A 22,241-nucleotide genomic window follows, 5' to 3' on the forward strand; every position below is an offset into this window, starting at 1 on the left:
TTTGGCAAACATTACTGAGCACAGCTCTAAAGCACAGGGACCTGTCAGGCTTGGATTCCCAGAAGGTCAAAAGAGATGGATTAAAAGCCATCGCTATGCTGAAGTTTCCATCCCACACCCAACACCCACTTATGCATCAAACCCTGGCAAGTTCTGAAGTTAGGCGCCTGAGATGCTCTTGCTGAAGATGATTCCTCTTGGGGCTCTTTAAAACAAAATGCACCAGTTAATAGAATCCAATTGCCATTCCTTGAAGCTATGCCAGCAAAGAGGGTTCTGTGCATGGCACGGACAGAAGCATTTTAACTTTCAAAGCTCTTTTGCAGCTATCTTCCTTTACGAAAAGTTTGTTGCTTTCAAATCCTTTCTGTGAAACAGGTTTAGAAATAAAGCTGATCCCACCTTCCCATTAGACAATACAATCAGTATTGTCCCATTAGTAATACAATTTCACTTTCAACTCCGTAATCCTGGATTTATATGATCATCGCAGAAAATTTAGAAAAGACAGAAAAGCAGGAGGAAAAGAAGAGTCCCATTCTTCCTTCTTTGTCCCTCTGATAGGCGTGTTCTGGCAGATCCAGAAAATCATGATTCATACAGTAGGGAATGTCACTTACAGGCTTTGAAAGCCCTTGTTTGTTAAATTTATAGACTTGTGATCACACTGCACCATCCAACTTCATATCTTTTTTTTAACTTTTAAGACTATATTAAAATCATCTTTTCATATTGGATAAGGTTGCATATTACTTCTACTAAAATGTGGCCATTACAATTTGGCTGAATATCCTCCAACTGTTACGACACCAGTTGCTTACAAATGTTCAGTACAATAAATAATGATCTCCTTTTAATTTTGGCGTTGCAATCCCTATTCAGCAGGTAGGGCGGCCACAGTGACCTTCTCTTCTGGATGAGGCAACACACACTCAGAAGGTCACTCCTAGGACAGACTATTAACTGTATCAAGAAAAGTAACACAATGGTCCGTGGGAGGTTTCCCCTTTCTTCCTGTACTGGCTTCTTTCTGATGGGGTCATTAATAAGCTTAAAGTCAATCATAAGAAACACAATTAACCACCAATAACCAATCTTTAAAACTGGAACAATCCTATCAGCAAACCTTCCCAAAGTTTCATATTAATTTCTGCTACTTTATGTTAATGGCCCAAAAGGTACTTGAGTTCATTTAAGTTCATTAGGCAAGAAAGACTTTAGGGATACAGGAAACTCTGTACCTAAAGAGGAGCAGTAAGAGGGGTTTGGAGAGTTGGTAAGAAGAAGAAAGGCATGACCAGTCCTCACACATTTGGTAGAGGCTTGAATGTAAATCTCTTCCAAGAATTAATCCCATAATTAAGATGTCACTGTTCCTATGACTCCTTATTTTTAGCTCTACTGGAGTACCTTCCCTTTCTGCTTAATATTACAGCCAGTAATGTCCCTGATCTTGGTCACTTATTCCACCACTACTTATTGAACACTTTCTCTAACACTTCATCACAAAAATGTTGAAACATAAACCTCTCCATGAAGGTCAAGTGTCACAGTGTAGGGTGTGGGGTCTGGAGTCAGAGCAGCTCAGTTCTTGGCCCAGCTGCCTTGCTTCAGCTGGATAAACAAGGCAAGTTACATGACCTCTCTGTGCCTGTTCACTCCTTTCCAAGATAAGAACGATACTGCTCTCCCAAGACTGTTTTGAAACTTGAAGACTTTAATTCATGCAGTGTGTCCGGAACATCTCCGGGTACATGCTCAGCTGTTAGTTATTATGATTCTCATCAAGAAGCACGATGTCTAAGGAAGAGGTTTTGGAATTGTATCTTCTCCCTAAATGATGATAACCGTTTGTGGCCAATTTTTTTCTGTCTTCTGTGGAATCGCTCCTGTTTCTTACAATGGACTCCTCTTCTCCAACAGTAACCCTCCAGTGAGTGCCTGCGCAGTCCATCTGGCTTTCTAAGCATCGCGAGGCTCACTGTGCTTCTGCATTAGATTTCTCCCTACAGCCTGCTTATTTCCACAAGTAAGCATGTGGTTTTGGGGATGATTTACACAGCAAGGTTGCAAACAGAACAGTTTCCCATGAAGATTCCTCCCAACCCTAACTACAGCTTTAACTGCAATGCCAATAGGAGAAAGGAGAGGTGGAAAAATATGCATACGCATACATGTACTCTGCAAGTCCCTTACATTTTCTTAATTCAAAGAATTCTTAACATTTCCCCAGCATTCAGTTGAAACAGTTACTATAGCTAGAGGACAATTGACAGCCTGGAATGTTCTCCTCTTAGAATAGATTTTTCTTAAAGGAAGCTATTTTTCATATTTAAAGAGGGGAACATGTGACTCTCTCCTCAAAAAAAAAAAAAAAAGGAATTAATAAAAAATAAAAGATGTAGGGGCTGGGGCTGGGGCTCAGTGGTAGAGCGCTTGCCTAGCACTCGCAAGGCACTGGGGTCGATCCTCAGCATCACATATAAATACATAAAATAAAGATCCATTGACAACTAAAACAAATTTTTTTTTAAAAGATGCAACAACACATTATAACACAAAGAACAATCGAAAGGATAAATAAATTCAAAGCTGCTCTTTCAGTGTTTGGGGGAAAAATAAAGAGTAAGATAGTAAATCATTCATAAGCCAAATTAAGGGAAAAAACTAGAGGGGCTGGGGTTGTAGCTTAGCACGTGTGAGCCTAGCATGTGTGAGGCACTGGGTTTGATCCTCAGCACTGCATAAAAATAAATAGATAAAATAAAGGCATTGTGTCTATCTACAACTAAAAGAAAAAAAATTTAAAGAAAAAAACTAGAGAAAAGTATAAGATTTTAGGAAAGAGAAAGGAGAAAATCATCAGTAAGGAAAACATGAAAATAACTGTAAGAGAAATCCACATACAAGTCTATAGCAAAATGTTGGAACATTTAGAGGAAATTAATAATATTGTTGATGACCAAAATTAATCCAGAAATAGAAAATCTAAACAGATAACCAACTAGGAAAAAGAAACCACTATTGAAGGTGGCACCAGGTCAGGTATATTCAGCTGAGTTCCACGTGACATTTTAAAAACAGGTAATTTCAATGTTATCAAAATAATTCAGGACCTTGAAGTGCATGGAAATGCCTCCACTTCATTTTATAAAACTAGTACCTTTTTTTTTTTTTGTACAGGAGCAGTTTATCACTGAGCCACATCCCAAGCCTTTCTTATTTTTTTATTTTGACACAGGCTTCACTAAGTTGCTGAGGCTGGCCTTAATTTTACAATCCTCCTTCCACAGCCTCCCAGGTCACTGGGATTACAGGCATGCACCATGGTGTCCAGCTAAATTTTAATATTAAAATTCAATAGAAATATTTTTAAAGAAATTTTAAAATGTATAAATGAATACAAGGCAGCCATGCAAAAATGAGTGGTTGGGTCATTTGTGGAAGATGGCAGAAGTGAGCTAGGCAGTGAGTTCCAATCTCACAACACAAAAAGGAGGCAGCAAAGGAAAAGCAGAATTGAGAGGGCTCTTAAGAAGCTCACAAAGCAGTCCTTCACTTAAAAGAAGAAGTTAGAACTATACCAATAGATGGGTAAACATAACAAACAATTTGAAAAACCAAGGGAACCATCCCAAACAGTCCAAAATGCTTCAAGAACTGACTTAACTGACACCACAGTAAAGGAAAAGACAGAGAAAGAATTTAGAAAGCATGTCATTAAAATATTCTATGAACTAAAAGAAGATGTAAGGAGTGACATCAGAGAGCAAATATAGGGAGTGAAAGATCAGTTCAGTATAGAGATAGAGATTCTGAAAAAGAACCAAATGGAAATCTTAGAAATGAAAGTCTCAATAAACCTAATTAAATATTCAATGGAAAGAATTGCCAGTAGATTAGACCACTTCAAAGATAGATTTTTCAGGCACCAAAGACAAAGTATATAATCTTGAAAATAAAGATGACCATAGAGAAAAGATGTGAAGAGACCATGAACAGATATTCAAGAAATATGGGGTAACATTAAAAGGCCAAATTTAAGATTCATTGGGATAGAGGTAGGCTCTGAAATACAAGCTAAAGGAATGCACAATCCTTTTAATGAAGTAACAGCAGAAAAATTTCCAAACTTTAAGAATGAGATGGAAATTCAAATATAAGAAGCATATAGGAATCCAAATACACAAAATTGCAATAGATCCACTCCAAGATGCATTATAATGAAAATGTCTAACATACACAATAAGAATAGAATTTCAAAAGCTTCAAGAGAAAAACAAAACAACTAGTCACATTGAGAGGTAAATCAATCCAGATTTCAACTGATTTCTCAACCCAGGCCCTAAAAGCCAGGAAGACTTGGAATAATATATACCAAGCTCTGAAAATGAATGATGCCAACCAAGAGTACTATAGCCAGCAAAATTAAGCTTCAGAATTGAAGATGAAATAAAAACCCTCCATGATAAACAGAAGCTAAAAGAATTCATACCTAGAAAGTCTGCACTACAAAACATACTCAATAAAATATTTCATGAAGAAGAAATGAAAATCAGCATAGGGAGAAATTACACTAGAAGAATAGTCAATTAAAGAAGAATCAAATCTGATTTAAGCATTATAAATGAATCAAAATGGCAGGAAATTTAAAAATTCCCTCTCAATAACATTGAATGTAAACTCTTCAATCAAAAGACATAGTTTGGCAGATTGGATTATAAAACAAGACACAACAACGTGCTGTCTGCAAGAGATTCACTTTGCAGGCAAAGACATCCACAGACTGAGTAAAATGATGGGAAAAAAATGTCATTCACATGGGTCATGTAAACAAGCAAGGGTAGCTATTCTCATATCAGATAAAATAGACTTCACACCAAGATTAATCAGAAGAGGCAAAGAAGGTCACTTCATACTGCATATGGGAATCATACACAATAAGATATAATGATCATCAATATTTATGCCCCAAACAATGAAGCATCTATGTACATCAAACAAGCCCTTCTAAATATTAAGAATAAAATAAACCACAATACAATAACATTGGGTGACATTACCATTCCTCTTTCACCACTGGATCAATCATCCAAACATAAATTAAATAAAGATTCTACAGATCTAAAAAATACAATTAATAATATGAACCTAACAAACATCTATAGAATACTTTACCCATCAATGACTGAATTCACTCTCAGCAGCAAATGCAGCCTTTTTAAAAATAGACCATATTTTAGGTCACAAAACAAATCTTAGCAAATATAAAAAAAAACAGATAATACCTTGCATTCTATCAGATCATAATGTAATAAAATTATGACTCAATGAAAAGATAAAAAACATAAATCACTCTAAAACCTGGAGATTAAATAATTCATTTTTGAATGATGACTTGATTACAGAAGAAATCAGGGGAGAAATTTTAAAAATTCTTAGAAGTAAATGAGAATAGTGAAAAAACATATCAAAATCTCTGGGATAGTATCAAGGCAGTTCTAAGAGGAAAGTCCATAGCTTTGAGCTCATACATTAAAAGAATAAAAAGATACCAAATAAATAATCTAACATTACACCTCAAGACCCAAGAAAAAGAAGAACAAATCAACACCAAAATCACTATAAGACAGGAAATAATTAAATCAGAGCTGAAATCAAAAAATTGAGAATAAAAAAAATACAAAAGATCAATGAAACAAAGAGTTGATTTATTGAAAGTATAAACAAAATTTATAAATCCTTAGTCAAACTAATCAAAAGTAAGAGGGGAAAAACTCAAATTACCAAAATCCAAGATGAAAAAGGAAACATCACCACAGACATTACTGAAATCTAGAGAATCATCAGCAACTATTTTGAAAATTTATACCTCAATAAGCTAGAAAATTTTGAAGATATTGACAAATTCCTAGAGACATATGACCTGACCGAGTTGAACAAGGAGGATAGAAAAAAAACTTAAGTAGATCAATATCAAGTAATGAAATTGCAGCAGCTATCGAAATCATTCCAACAAAAAAAATCCCAGGACCGGATGGATACTCAGCTGAATTCTAACCTTTAAAGAAGGACTAATACCAATCTGTCTCAAACTATTCCATGAAAGAGAAAAGTAGGGAACACTACCAAACTCATTCTGTGAAGCCAGTATCACCCTGATACCAAAACCAGACAAAGACATATCAAGGAAAGAAAACTTTAGACCAATATCCTTGATGAACATAGACGCAAAAATTCTTAATAAAATAGTGGCAAAGTACATACGAAAACACATTAAAAAGATAGTGAACCATGATTAAGTGGGTTTCATCCCAGGGATGCAAGGTTGGTTCAACATATGGAAATCAATAAATGTAATTCACCACATAAATTGATGTAAGGTCAAGAATCACATGATGGTCTCAGTAGATGCAGAAAAAGCATTTGACAAAGTAGAGTATCCATTCATGTTTAAAACATTACAAAAACTAGGGCTAGAAGGAACTTACCTCAACATTGTAAAGATATATACAACAAACCCAAGGTCAACCTTATACTGAATGGAGAATAACTGAAGGCATTTCCTTTGAAAATAGGAGCAGGACAAGGATGCCCACTTTCACCATTCCTATTCAAATGGTCCTTGAAACTCTAGGCAAAACAACTGGGCAAGAAAAGGAAATTAAAGGGATACAAATAGGAAAAGAAGAGCTCAAATTATCTATGTTTGCTGATGACATAATCCTACATTTGGAAGACCCAAAAAACTCCACCAGAAGACTTCTAGAGCTCATAACTTAATTCAGTAAAGCATAAGGATACAAGATCAACACTCATAAATCAATTACATTCCTATACTCCAATAACAAGTCTGCTAAGAAATTAGAAAAATTATCTGATCCACAATAACCTCAAAAAAAAAAACCTTCAGAATCAATTAACAAAAGAGATGAAGGACCTCTACAATGAAAACTACAGAATGCTTAAAGAAAGAAATCGAAGAGGACCTTAGAAGATGGAAAGACCTCCCATGTTCTTGGATAGGTAGAATTAATATTGTCAAAATGATCATACTACCAAAAGCACACTATACAGATTCAATGCAATTCCCATCAAAATTCCAATGATGTTCTTCACCAAACTAGAAAAAGCAGTTATGAAATTCACTGGGAAAAATAAGAGACCTAGAATAGCCAAAGCAATCCTGAGTGAAAAAGTGAAGCAGGAGGCATCACAATACCAGACCTCGAATTATACTATAGTATTAAAGTAACAAAAACAGCATGGTACTGGCACCGAAGCAGGCATGAAGACCAATGGAATAGAATAGAAGACACAGAAACAAACCCTCATAAATACAGTTATCTCATACTAGACAAAGGCGCCATAAACACACATAGGAGAAAAGATAGCCTTTTGAACAAATGATGCTAGGAAAACTGCAAACCCATATATAGTAGAATGAAATTTAGCCCCTATCTCTCATCTTGCACACAACTCAACTCCAAGTGGATCAAGGACCGAGGCATTAGACCAGAAACCCTGCAACTTCTAGAAGGAAATATAGGCCCAACATATGAACATATTGGCTCAAAACTGACTTCCTTAACAAGACTCCTAAAGTATAAGAAGTAAAATTAGAAATCAAGAAGTAAGATGGCATCAAATTAAAAAGTTTCTTCACAGTAAAAGAAACAATTAAAAGTGTGAAGAGAGAGCCTACGGAATGGGAAGAAATCTTTGCCACCTGCTCCTCGGATAGAGCATTAATCTCCGGGACATACAAAGAACACAAAAACTTAACACCCAAAAATCAAATAACCCAATCAATAAATGGGCAAAAGAACTAAACAGACACTTCTCAAAAGATAAAATACAAATGGTCAACAAATATATGAAAAAATTCAACATCTCTAGTAATAAGGGAAATGTAAATTAAAACTACACTGAGATTTCATCTCACTCCAGTCAGAATGGCAATTAGCAAGAACACGTAAACATTGGCGAGGTTACAGGAGGAAAGGTACATTCATACCTTGCTGGTGGGACTGCAAATTAGTGCAACCCCTCTGGAAAGCAGTATGGAGATGCCTCAAAAACTAGTAATGGAACCACCATAAGACCCAGGTATCACACTCCTTGGTATGTATCCAAAAGTTTTAAGAATCAGTATACTACAGCAATGCAGCCACATCAATGTTTACAGCAGCACAATTCACAATAGCCAAGCTATGCAGCCAACCTAGGGGCCCTTCAATAGAAGAATGAATACAGAAAATGTGGTATATAATATAATGGAGTAATACTCAGACATAAAGAAGAATGATTTTATGGCATTTGCCAGAAAATGGATGGAACTGGAGACTACCATGCTAAGTGAAATAAGCCATTCCCCAAAAGTCAAAGGTGAAATGTTTTCTCCGATGTGTGGAAGCTAATCCAAAATAAGGTGGTGGGGGGTGGGTTAAAAAGTAGAAGACTAGTGGAGTAGACAAAGGAGAATAAGGGAAGGGAGTAGGGATAGCATAGGAAAAGACAGTGGAATGAATCTGATCTAGCTTTCCTATGTACATAAATAAATATAGAGTGAATCTCACCATCATGTATATCCATAAGACACTAATTTTAAAAAACTATAAGTAAATGGCAGAAAGATCAGTAGAGTACAGGGAAGGGAACAAGGGGAGGGAAAGGGGAAGCACTGGGGACTGAATTATAACACATTATATTCCATGCTTTTATAATTATGTTAAAATGAATTCTAATGTTATGTATAACTAAAAACAAAGAAAAAAAAAGAAAAAAGTGTGGTCAGGAGTGCAAAAGATTGCAATAAAAAACAAACCTACTACACTCTAAGATCACATTCCTGTAAGTATATAAAAATTGTGCATGTAAATAATAGTAAATTATTTAATAATGCATAATAACAATGTCACAGTCATAACAGCCAACACAAACACATACATGGACATACACACAAACACACACACAAGGGTAATGTAAGATGTGTCACATACTTAAGGGACCAAATAGTGTGTTCCAAGACCAACTCTGGGCTCTTAATGTTTTCTAAAGGCTATCATGTGTAACTCCAGTTTTGTATCATTTACATGGTTACAGGATAGGCAGAGAACTTTATTCATTCTATATTTCAAAGTATTTTGTTGTTTTCAAAGAAAACAAACCTTTTCTATTAGGGACATCCAGACACCCTGACATTCTCTAAAGCTGACAATGAGCAAAGATAACTCTGTCCAGATATCGTGTTCTATTAAATCCATTTAAGGGGGAAAAATGGGGTTCTGTATTCAAAATCATTTAGGAAATCTCTTATAGGAGATTGACAATGCACGCAAGCACAATAAAGACTCTGCAAAGTCTTGTAGTAAACAAAAGTTCTGTTGAACCCAGAAAATCCCCAAAGGAGTTGACTGTGGAACTCTTTGTTCTTTTTTCTTTTCGTGTGTGTGATACCAGTTAACATCCCAAGGAACCATTCCTCTGAAAAACACCTGAAGAGAATCCAGCTTAGATCATTTCAGAGTCAAAGTTGTTGCCCGAGAGCAATATCAGACATCAAGGGAGGAAAAGCAAAGAATTGATGGGTGGACCGAATCCATTATGGAATTAAAACACATGTTCTTTGTCATTCTACAGCTGACAGAGTCTTCTATTTGCTTATTTCACAGTGTCTTCTTGGTTGTGAATTATTAATGCATTGAGTCAGCATACAGATGAACACAAAGGAATCTGTAATATATTATAACAAGCATTAAGGACCAGCATTAGTATACTGATTGGGTCTACATTTCTTGTGGCACTAAGTTCATTTAGGTAAGATGATAATATCAATACCAGATTGTTTTCCCCTCTGACTGGAGACACACAAGAAAAACGATCCACTAAAAGAAGGCTAAGGGATGTTTCATGGATGTTGATGTTCTTCTTACAATTAGACACTAAAGGCTGAAAGTATCCATTTTGGGGCCAAAGAAGCAAAATGTGTTGCTAACATTAACAACAAATATTCTTAATTCTTATTCCATATTCATTGGTGATGATTAGGTGTAAGTTTTACTACAGAAGCCTAATTCAAAAAAAAAAAAAAAAAGAAGCCTAATTCCATTAATATGAATAACACTATTTCAGGATGTGTTAATTCAGATTCTTTTTATAAAAAGAAATTAAAATGCAACTTTATTAAGACTGAATAATGATTAAATTGATTGCCTCTAAGATAAAAAAAATATATTTCTTTTAAGTAAATAATTTTAAGACATTTAAAAGCATCCAAACTCAAAAAAAGATATTCAATATGCACAAATAATTTTCATTTACGGTTTATTTGCCCCAGGTGGTTTACATATGTGGTCATCTCAAAAAAGCATTTACTTTAAAAATTCTATAATTTAGACACTCCACTAGCTGAAGTTACATTTTCTCTCATTTAGTATAAACTAATATATTAAACTAAAATTTATCCCATCAAAAAAGTTCTATTTCTATCTCTCAATGCTTCAGCTTACAAAGTAATAACCAATACCAGAGACATGATTGGATTAGAAGATCCAACCCATATTGGCAATGGTTTTTCCCTCATCTTCCAGTCTCCTTCAGGCCAATCCGTGATTAGCAACTGAGTCTCGAGCTGTCTGGCTGGAAGTAGGGTGTCTACAGAGAAGAAAGCAGAATGCTGTTGCTTTCACTACGTGGATTAACCAGTTACCGTCATGGTCTGAATACGAATTGTCCCCCCAAAAGCTCCTGTTAATGCAGGAATGTTCTAAGGTGAAATGATTAGATTATGAGTTGTAACCTAATTAGTCCATCCTAGTAGTTTGAATAGACTGATTGGATGGTAACTCTAAGCAGGTGGGGTGTGGCTGGAAGAGGTGGGTCACCGTCAGAGTGCCCTGGAAAGGTTCATTTTCCCCATGGCCCCTTTCCCCCACTTCTCTCTCTGCGTCCTTGCCGCCATGAACAGAGAAGCAATCCTTCACCACACCCTTCCACCATGATGTTCCTTCTGCCTTCCATTTGGCCCAGAGCGATGGAATTGGCCCACCATGAACTGAACTTCTGTAATCATGAACCAAAATAATTTTTTCCTCCACTAACTTGTTCTTATCAGGTATTTTGGTCACAACAATGAAAAGCTAACACAGATATCATTCTTCTTGAGGAAAAGCCTAGAACAAATTATACCTTTTGGTGGAGTCTGGGAGGAGATCCCGTGTTTGCCTAACTTCTTCATACTTAAAGACAGGAGTCCACAGGTAAAGTCTTCTGCCTTTCTACATGCATTCAGTAAACCTGCCTACCACTGGAATACTTCCTGAACAATTCCTATGGCCAGCATTTCTGTTTACCACCATAAACACATTTAAATCTCAAGACAATGTGCTCGGGAAGGTGCTAATACTCATGTTTCAGTTGCAGAGGAAGATACAAAACAAGGTAAAAAATCTTACCCAAAGTCATACGGTAGAGCTGTGATATTAACCCAGGGTAGCATAGTCTTGCCCTAGAGTCCATATTCTTAACCACAACTGTATTCTGCCTCACTGCAGAGCAGCAAATAACATGAGATCTCTACCTCAAAGTGTTTGACATTCCTTAAGGAACTTGAAAAGACTCCACCTTTTAGACATGCTGATTTTTGAAAACAAATCACTTAACATAAGGTTTCCAAATACAAGTCCAAATTCAAATCCTTGATGCAAAGTTTTCACCCAATCAAGAAAAAACAAGAAAAATAACTACAATGGAGGGTGGAGAGGGGTAATGGATACCCTCTATTCGTAGTGTCAAAATCTCTTCTAAAAAATAGCATCACATGCAGTTATTGTCTTGTCTATGCCCTTACTTAATAAAATTACAAGTGAGCAAATCTAAGCTGGGTGTCTAATTTTTCTAGTATTACCGTTCCGTGAGCTTTCTGAATCTGAAAATCAATGATTAACCTTTAAAAGACATTATGCTAAGTGAGATTAGCTACAACAGAAAGACAATACTGCATGATCCCGCCTATGGATGGAATCTAAACATGCAGCAGCAGAGAGCAGAATGATGGTGGCCAGGGGCACCGGAGGGAGAAAGAATGGGAGGTGCTGATTAAAGGACGCCAAGTTTCACTTACACAAAATAGATTAGACCTGGAGATCGGCTATAGGACACAGTGCCTGCGATTAACCATAGGCACCATGGTTCTATGTGTTTAAAACTTGGCTAAGAGGGTTGATCTTAGGTTAAGTGCTATTACCACAAAAGGGAAAGAAGGGAGTGGACAGACGCTTTTGGAAATGATGGATGGATACATTGAGGGCACTGATAGGGAGGATGGTTTGATGGTTCATGGGTATGTGCTTATCTTCAAATACATGAAGTTGTGCACGTTTTCAATCTGTTCGGCATTTTGAATGTCAACCATCCCTCCAGAAATTGGTTTTAAAAAAGTATGATGACATGACATTTTCTTTGTAGCTAAGTCCCACTGAGATGACCAGTGGATGACCAAGGACAAACAGCCTACGTGAAGACCTTTTAGGGGAAGTCATACTCTCTCTCCTCCTCTGATGGCCCCTGAATAAAGAAGAGCTCTCCTGAGGGTTTTAGCAGCTTGTAATTTTCCACACCTTTTGCTCCAGTATCTTTATACATGCACAGCTTCTTCAAGCTGAAAACACAGTCTATTACTCTCAAGATAAATAACCTACAATTCCATCTCCTACCCTGAAGTAATTGCTAACTATTATTTTCAGAGTAAATAATTGTTAGAACCATTTACCGGTGAAGTAGTGGCATGTTTTGTTGAGTTCTTACAAATACCAAGAGAAATTGAATGTTTCTTGTGGCACACTGGTTGGGTTGTTAATTACATGTAATTGAGTCTGAGATCCTAGCTCTTTTCCAAAATAAAAATAATTAATGTCAAGCATATGCCACTGTAGCATATAGAAATCAACATTTCTTATAGAGCCATCTTCAAATTTTACTTTCTCTCAAAAAATGAATTGAAGTATTGTATAACTGAATTTATTTCAGTAGGATGAATCTGTTGGCTGAATTGTTTGCATGATAGTGATACAGATGTCTTTATTCAGAATTTTAAAATTTTAACTGGTTATCTGTCATGTCAGCCAACATCAGAGTTCCCATTTTTAAAACATCCAATCTATTAGAATGGTTTCCCAAGATAAAGTGCTACCTATGTGAAAACAAGTAATAGACCATAAGAACTATTCATAATATTCCATAATAATAATATTCATAATCTTCATAATAGTTCATAAGAACTATTGGAAAAAATGAAATTTAATTACAAAGGCAAAGGTGATTCTATACCTTTAATTGCAACTTTAGAGCATCTTAATAGCACTGAAAAATGAATCTGACTTCATAATTTCAAAGTAAATAGAAAGTAAGAGAATAACTTTATTTCTGTGACTCCAAAATTCAGAAAAAGTCACAGATCCTGGGCTTACAGCCACTATACACAGGACAAAGCCAGAGTCAATTTTGCTGGAAAATCAATTAACAGATGAATACAAAAGAGTCCCCAACATGTAGTCAACTCTGCAGTGATTTTCTGTACCTCAGTGAACCCAAAGGTAAAGTTCACGTATGGCACAGGATCACACCTGGAAGGAAGAGTGAACACACCATACACGGGCCAGAGGACTGAGATTGTAACTGTGGTTCTCCCCACCTGTTTCCTTCTAAGTCACTTCCTTCTAAGTGCCTCACCGAACCTCAAGATCCTCCTCTATATCATGAAAGATGAAACTGAGTTGTCTACAAGAGCCTGCTGACCTTAGCGTGATTTAAACCAAGGAATCTTTTGTCATTGTTGTTGTTGGGGGTTGTGCTGGGGATCTGGCCCAGAGCCCTGCCCATGCCAAGCCCCAAGAAATCATTTTTAAAGTAGTTTCATCATGGGATATGGATTAATCTTGCTCAACAAAATTTTTTATTTGCTATGTCTTAAATCTGTTAATCTCCCCATTCACCCCTTCCATTCCTTTGTCCTCTTACAATGAAGAACATGGGCCTTGAACCTGGAAAGTCTCCCACAGTCTGGACTATGCGGGTGCATATTCATCATGCAATTCAATATGCCTTTCCGTCCTCTATTTCCTGGAAATAGAAAGTTGGTTCCCGAAATGGATGCATTGAAAGTTGGTTCCAGAACTGAATGCATTTAAGTCCTCATTTGCATTAACTTACAATATTTGTAAGTAAGAGCAAATAATAACAGCAAGCACTTATATTCAGATGGTATGAACCACGTCCCCACTCCTCCTCATTTGCCTAAGGCGTGACCTTTTTCCAAGGGGCGGTGAGGTGTAATAGACAATTCTCCACCAATGCCAGGGATTCTTTGTACTGGGAAGCCAGCTTTGGACTTTAGGCATTGGAATATGGATTTTATCCCAGGTCTGGTCTTTGCAAGTTTCCCTTCGTTCTATTGGTATTCATCTCCTTTCTTCCTAGACCTACAGGTAGGTGTGTCATGAGGTGGCATAAATGATAGAGATATGTTGCCTATAAAGTATAAACCCATCTCTCCTGGGGAAACGAACTCCAGAAAGCAATTTTACAAACAGCATTTAGCAGGAAAAGCAAATAGGGAGAGATGTTCCCCAGTATTGTCAAGGAAATGATTCTGCCACCAGCCATTACAGCTGCATCATCTGCAAAAATGAGTGTTCCATAGGCAGAGCAGATGTTCCAAAGCTGTGACATTTGTAAATATACATGAGAAACGTGAGTTGAAGATGCGACCTCACTCCATATCATATTTGAGAGTAACAGCAATTAGGCACATTGAAGATAATTGAGCTGAGAATGTAAGGATCTTTCTTCAGGCTAAATATAACTACAGAAAACATATTTTCAAAAAGTAAAATAACTCTCCCTGTTGCCTGCCACCACACAGTTGCAAATTGAGCCAGTTTACTTCTGAGGAGTTCAGGCAAACAGGGCTGATTTCACACCTTGGTTAAGAAAAATACATTGTCAATTCTTAAGTCACAGGAGAAATTAAAGGCTGGGCTGGATGGAAGTTAAAAGTAAACAGGGTTTTAAAAATAATTATTTTTAGGAAGAATTTTTTTTTTTGGAAATAATCAAGAAAAAAGGGGAGAGGAGAATATTTGTTTCCCTTCACAATTTCAGGGAACCAGGACAAAGGCTTCACAGAGTCTCTGTCTATAAGGAAGGAAAGAGGTAAAATGGTTGGTAGACATGTGGGCCTCCATTTCTTGCTCAAAGATAGCTAATTCATCCCATCCAAGGGCCTCCTCCAACTGATTGGTAGTGGCTTGCCTGGGCTGTTGTGAAGGATCCTAAGTGCAGTTCCACATCAGCAGGGAAGGTGTAAGGATCCATTAGCAATGTCTGCCAAGGGTGCTGCATTTGCAAAATGGCAGCATGAATAGACAAATATTTAGAATCCCTGGAAAAGGAGATGACTAAAGTTTCTTCTAGCATCTAGTCCAGCTCCATTCATCTTCCGAAGATGAAACCGGGCCAATGGTGGTTCTGTGACTTGCTTGAGGTCTAGGGCCAGAACTCGAGGCTGGTCTTGGATTTCCTATGGCAATGTTCTTTCCACTGCTATAACAGATGGATCATGTTACTTTTCTAAAATGTTGAGAAACAGAGGAGATAAATGAAGTGAGGAGAAGCAAAGGGGAAGAGGTTAAAAAATAATTGAGGGATGAAATGAAAAAGAGAAAAAAATCAGCAGAATTGATAGAGATGAGCCAGGAAACCGACTTGCATTCCAGGCTACAGTTGCTATGCAAAAATTATCTGTTTCCACATTTAGGGAATCAGAGACACTGACAAGTTCCCTACTGACAACTTCCTCCTGTCTATGCACCTAGAGCACCTACCTGGATCCCCACCTCCATCCTTGAGATCTGCTCTCCCAGCCTTAGCTGGACAGACTGACTGCTGTCATGTAACTGTGGCTTCCTGGCCACAGATGCTTGGACCAGGAATGGATAAATACTTGGGTCCACACTGGGCTAGTTGGACTTTTCCTTGGGAATTTGAAACTGGGACCTGGAGACAGCTATCATTTGATATTGTGTGCCTGAATAAGGAAGTGATCTAAAATGGGAAGCCATGTTTGGCCCGTAACAGAGAATGTTTGTTTGAAGAGAGAGGGAAGAATGCAACTGATGGTAAGAGCAACAAGGGACCTTAAGAACATGTGACCTTAAGAAGAGAAAGTTAGAGCGATTAGCTACCCTGCTTCCATATTTTGGGGGGTCCTAGCTATACTCCAAACTTCCACGCTTCCTGTGTGCTTCCCAGAATCTAAGCTTTTATGCTTCAGTTGCCTCAGGTGGGTTCTGTTCCTTGTAGACCCCAGACCCCTGGCTAAATCAACTGAATCCTCATTGGTTTTCATTTTCTATAGACACAGTGACACTGCCATGGGGGAGGGGGAGAAGAGAAATCGTGGCCTATTAGGGACTTCATATTTTCAGGAAATCCAAATTAATATGCATACGTTTTCAATAAAATGCTGCCTTTTATGCAATAAGTAAGCATTATGGCAATAAATCAAACTAAACAAGATATCGGCAATAAAAAAAAAATCTATCTTAATGATCAGCCTCATTATCCAAAGTTTATATTGCTATCATGCACTTCATAAACACTGAACCTAGAGTTTGGGCTACAAAATCCTGAAAATGTGGCATCCAGTTGCTCTTCAGAAGTTACTAAAAGTCCCAGATGGTAAAGCCTGTAAAAACAACTGCAGAAAAAAATCAGTGTCTGTCTCCTGAGCATGATTCTGAGGCTGCAAAATTGGCTGGTTGGCATACGTAGAGTTCATAAAACTGTGATTAAGTAAAGACACCAGGCAAAGCCATTTAAGGACTGCCTTCTTCTATGAAAGCACAATGAAGTCAGGAGACACAAACTCTTTTAAGAGATGAAGAGATTCTGTAAGGGCTGGATTTTCAATTGTTTCTTCCTAATCTGGCCAAGAAAAGGAGAACACGGAGGGGAAACCCTGTGGAGATGTGGCCAGCACAGACATGTGAAAAGAATGTGGCTTGCAAAGCGTTAGCTTCCACCACAAATTCTGGAGAACAAATTATCTCCAGAAGAAATTTTTCATCGTTTTACATTTTTTTTTCAGTGATTTTGCATAAAATGCTACTCTGGCTCTATTGTTTATTACTCCTTTTATTTGCTCCAAAACCACATTTAATGCTTGATCTCCAAAGAGATAAGCCTCTAGTGCTTTTCCAGGCTGTCGGTTTTTAAGGAGACCAGACATCTCAAAAAAGATAACTGGCGTGGTGAGGAGGGGCCGCGTAGCTCACGTTGCAAGGAGACTCAACCTTCCCAAGCTAAGTACCCTTGGAACTGGCCCAGAGGCTGTAGCATTATCTTCTTTTGTCATTTACTTCCTTTAACTGCAGACCCTAAAGATGCTGTAGATTGGAAAATGAAGTAAAATAAACTGGGAATAGTCAATCCAGTCTTGCTTTTAATTTTCAGACAGTAGAGGGTCTTGTACAAGACAGATGACCAATAAATGGCCTTCATTTTGTCCTCTGGTGCCCAATTATGTCTACAAAAGACACTACTTGGAGCTTCTCTCTAGCACGTATCTCCTTCTTCGGCAAATGCCCCCACCCTGCAAACATGAAGGTCACTATCATTCCCCGTACTGACTGGTCCAAAAATAACCAGTTTCCCCAAGGGAAGGCAATCGCTTCCGATCTCACAGAAATCAGATTGTCTCTAGGTCTCAACCTCCTACAGATCTATACCAAATCCCCAATGCCACTTTCCACTCGCCTGAGGACCCAGCCTTCAAAACATGAAGAGGGACACATGCAAACTACATTTAAACCATAGTACTAAGCCTGGATATGATGGTTCGTCTCTCACCGGATTCAGCTGCACTCTTTCTTTGGAATTCCCTGCTATACCCATGCAGTATTCCAATACAATTTCATCCTGATTCATCTACTATGAAAGCTACTAGCTACCAAAGACTGCCTCCAAGCAACAACAGTCATCCAAGCCTCATATACAATTTTGTAAACCATCACCACCACACCTCACTTCTGTGAGGAAAGATGTTCACTCCTCTGTGATAATACTCCCTTCTCAAAGGTGCCAAAAACATACGATGGAGAAAAGATAGCCTCTTCAACAATGGTGCTGGGAAAACTGGAAATCCATATGTAACAAAATGAAATTAAACCTCTATCTCTCACCCTGCAAAAAAAATCAACTCAAAGTGGACCAAAGACTTAGGCACTAGAACAGAGACCCTGTGCCTAATAGAAGAAAAAGTAAGCTCAAATCTTCATCATGTCAGCTTAGGACCTGACTTCCTTAGTAGGATGTCTAAAGCCAAAGAAGTAGGGCTGGGGATATAGCTCAGTTGGTAGAGTGCTTGCCTTGCAAGCACAAGGCCCTGGGTTCAATCCCCAGCACCAAAAAAATAAAAAAATTAAAAAAAAGCCAAAGAAGTAAAATCAATAATCAATAAATGGGACAGTATCAAACTAAAAAGCTTCTTCACAGCAAAGGAAACAAGAATGTGAAGAGAAAGCCTACATAATGGAAGAAAATCTTTACCACACGCACCTCAAATAGACCATTGATCTTCAGGATATATAAAGAACTCAAAAAACTTAACACCAACAAAAAAAAAAAATCAATAAATGGGCAAAGGAACTGAACAGATACTTCACAGAAGAAATATGATCAGTCAACAAATAAATGAAAAAATGCTCAACATCTCCAGCAACTAGAGAGATTCAAGTTAAAACTACGCTGAGATTCCATCTCACTCCACTCAGATGGTAATTACCAAGAATACCAGTAACAATAAATGTTGGTGAGGATGTGGGGGAAAAGGTACACTTATACATTGCTGGTGGGACTGCAAATTGGTGCAACCACTCTGGAAAGCAGTATGGAGATTCCTAAGAAAACCTGGAGTGGAACCACCATTTGACCCTATTATTCCAGTCCTCATTATATACTGGAAGGACTTAAAATCAGCATACTAAAAGGACACAGCCACATCAATGTTTACAGCAGCTCAATTCACAATAGCCAAGCTATGGAACCAACCTAGATGCCCTTCAACAGGTGAATGGATAAATAAAATGTGATACATATACACAATGGAATATTACTCAGTCATAAAGAATGACTTTATGGCATTTGCCAGCAAATGGATGGATCTTGAGAGTATCATACTAAGTGAAATAAGCCAATCCCAAAAAACCAAAGGCTGAATGTTTTCTCTGTTAAGTGGAAGCTATCCCACAATAAGCAGGTGGGGTGAGAGGAAGAATAGAAATTCAGTAAATTAGACAATGCAGAATAGTGGAAAGGGAAAGACAGTAGAATGAGTCTGACATAATTTCCCATGTACATATTTGAAACCAACACAGTGAATTCCACCATCATGTACGTCCATAAGAATGGCATCCCAATTAGAATAAGATATATTCCATGCTTGTATAATTACATCAAAATGGATTCTGCTATCATGTATCACTAAAAAGAAACAATAAAAATTTTAAGTTTCCCTTCTCTCCCATAGGATTTTCTATTTAGTTGAAATGTATTTGTTTTATTTCCGTATCACCCCACTTTGCAGTATGTTTGTGAACAGTTCTGTACAGTCCCAAACACCTCATAACATTAAAACTTATGCTTCTCTTGAAGACGCCAAATGTGGTTTTATTAAAAATCTACAGACTGAAAGTTTCCCAGCCCCCTCTTCTGACCAGAGTGTGGGAAGAGCCTGGGAGAAGGCCCTGCTGACAGAGATGTCCTCATGTCCTGAGGTCAGTTACACCACATAAGCCAGGGAGCGCTGACAGGAGGGGACTGGAGCCAGGGTGACACGGACAAAGGTTACAGGCTCTCAGATTTCTCAACACTGTGCAGTTTTCTCTTGGCTTTCTTTTCTGTCTTTGCTCTCAGTGAGTATGAACATGAGCCTCAGAATTTGACAAAGATTAAAATCCCTCTTCTTTCCTTACTCGCTGTGTGACCTTGGGCAAGTTACTCTACCTCTCTCTGTGCCCTAGTGTTCTCACCTATGATCTACCCTCCCCAGCTAATGCAAAAGTTAGGGACCTGATGCATTAAAGGGTTTAGAATACCTCCTAGTAAGCACTTTTTAAAATTGACTATTGCGTTCATTAACCATTAATACCACCATGGCACATCGAAAGGTAGAAATTTCAAGAAAAGGTCAGTCAAATTCAAAAGTTTAATTGTGCTTATAAAAAATAATGAACTTACTGTAGAATAATTGCTAGGTTCATCAGGATTTTAAACATCCACCCACTCATTGGGTGCAGTGGCGCATGCTTATAATCCCAGCAGCTCTGGAGGCTAAGGCAGGAGGATCAAAAGTTCAAGGTCAGCCATTACAACTTAGCAAAGCCCTAAGCCACTCAGTGAGATCCTGGCTCAAAATGAAAAATAAAAAGGGCTTGGGAAGTGGCTCCAGGCTAAAGCACCTCTGAATTTGATCCCCAGTAATGGAGGAAAACTCAGAAACTCTACACTTGTTGACTTGCCCATTTTTTTTAGATGTCGATAGACCTTTATGTTATTCATTTATTTATGTGCAGTACTGAGAATTGAACCCAGTGCCTCAAACACAAAGTGTTCTACCACTGAGCCACAACTCCAGCCTTGATTTGCCCATTTTTAAAGCAACAAATCTGATCATCTTCTAATGAAAAATTCTGACACAGGATCTAATCAATAAAATAAACACCTTGATGGCTAGAAGTTTGGGGGAAATTCTTCCTCAAAAGAAGATCAAAATAAATGATTAATCTCAAGCTAATCACAGTGAACATCTGCTATATACACCCTTACTGTGTGCCAGGGTGGGTCTAGCCTTATGTCATTCAAACCTCATGGCAATGCTGCTAGGTAGGGGCCCTCAACATGCCCCGTACTACAGATGAGAGTTCAGAGATGTGATGCTACTAACCTAAGCTAAAGAGGGTGACGCTTGGCATCTGAGATTGTGCATTTAGCCCCCAGAGCCCAGGCCCTTACATCTTCCATCTGTTCAAGGGGATTCTGCCCATGTATTTGGGTCTTAGACTTTATAGGTATGCATCCTGGGTGCCCAGGTTTTGCATTTTGTGGTACAGATGACCAGACAGCTCAGATTCGCCCGGGCAACCCTGAGTTTCAAGGTCTGACAGAACTGCACTCAGGCATTCAGTAACATTGCATGACTAGTTCACGGATTAACAGGGGATCCTTCAATGGTCTCCCTTAGCATCTCTTAGTTGGAAAATTAGTTCCTCTCTGAAAGGAAATTAATTTTACTGATCACCAAGTACTTACAGATATTGGACATGTGTTATCTTGTTAATCCTTCCAGTAGCACCTTAAGTGAGATATTACTGTCCCCACGTATCTCCTTCCAATGCAGAGAAGCCAGAATAAGCAGAAAAGGGCTTACTATGGATAATAAATGGCTTTAAGGAATTTGTTGGGAGGCTGAAGAAATAGCCTCCAGAGACAAAGCTTCCGGGAATGCACCCAACGTCCTAAGAAGTCACTCAGCCATGGCCGCACTAGCTAGAGGAGTGGCAGGTACAGAGGAGAGGCCTCTGCTCCGGGTGTCGTGGATGCACATCAGATTGGCCCCTCCACGCACATCCAGAGAACCCTTGCTGAACTGAGGCCGTGGAAATGCAACGTGAGCTTTCCAGCTTCCAAGGCCTAGGAAAGCCCACTTGAAAAGGGGGCAGAGAAAACGGAGCTTCTATTGATGGCCCCTGACCGTGGTGTGCCGTCTCCACAACTCCTGAGCAGGCTGCTCCCACTCGCTTTCCCAGTCTTGGCAGTTCTCAAAGCTGACTTCACACCTGCACCCAGACCTACTGAGTCAAACTGTCCATTTGGGGGCTGTCCACACTTGAGAAATGGCCGGTGGGGGCCCCCTGCACTGGATTTATCTTGTTTCTTCTATCCCATGAGCTCAAAGTCTTGTGTCCCCATATGTCAGGTGATTTTCCTAAGTGTCCCACCTGGCCTCTTGCTGTATCCACCTCCTGGCCAGCATCATTGCACCATTGCTTTTTGGGATACCTGCCCCAGTTCTGGGAGACCTCAGACTTCAGTGAATATCCCAGGAGCCTTTGTACAATATTCGTGTCCCCCAGATCCAAATGCTTTAAAGACAAACAGTCCTAGGATTCTATAGCAAAAGC

At 38.4% G+C, this 22,241-nt stretch overlaps 1 protein-coding gene across 7 annotated transcripts in view; it reads right to left on the bottom strand.

Annotated features, from left to right (window-relative positions):
- Window positions 1-22,241, bottom strand: part of Kiaa1549l (KIAA1549 like) — a 251,554-nt gene that overhangs the window by 115,831 nt on the left and 113,482 nt on the right. The gene's annotated exons all lie outside the window — the stretch shown is intronic.

The sequence above is a fragment of the Sciurus carolinensis genome, chromosome 11 (genome assembly GCF_902686445.1).
Source record: "Sciurus carolinensis chromosome 11, mSciCar1.2, whole genome shotgun sequence".
Taxonomy (NCBI): Eukaryota; Metazoa; Chordata; class Mammalia; order Rodentia; family Sciuridae; genus Sciurus; species Sciurus carolinensis.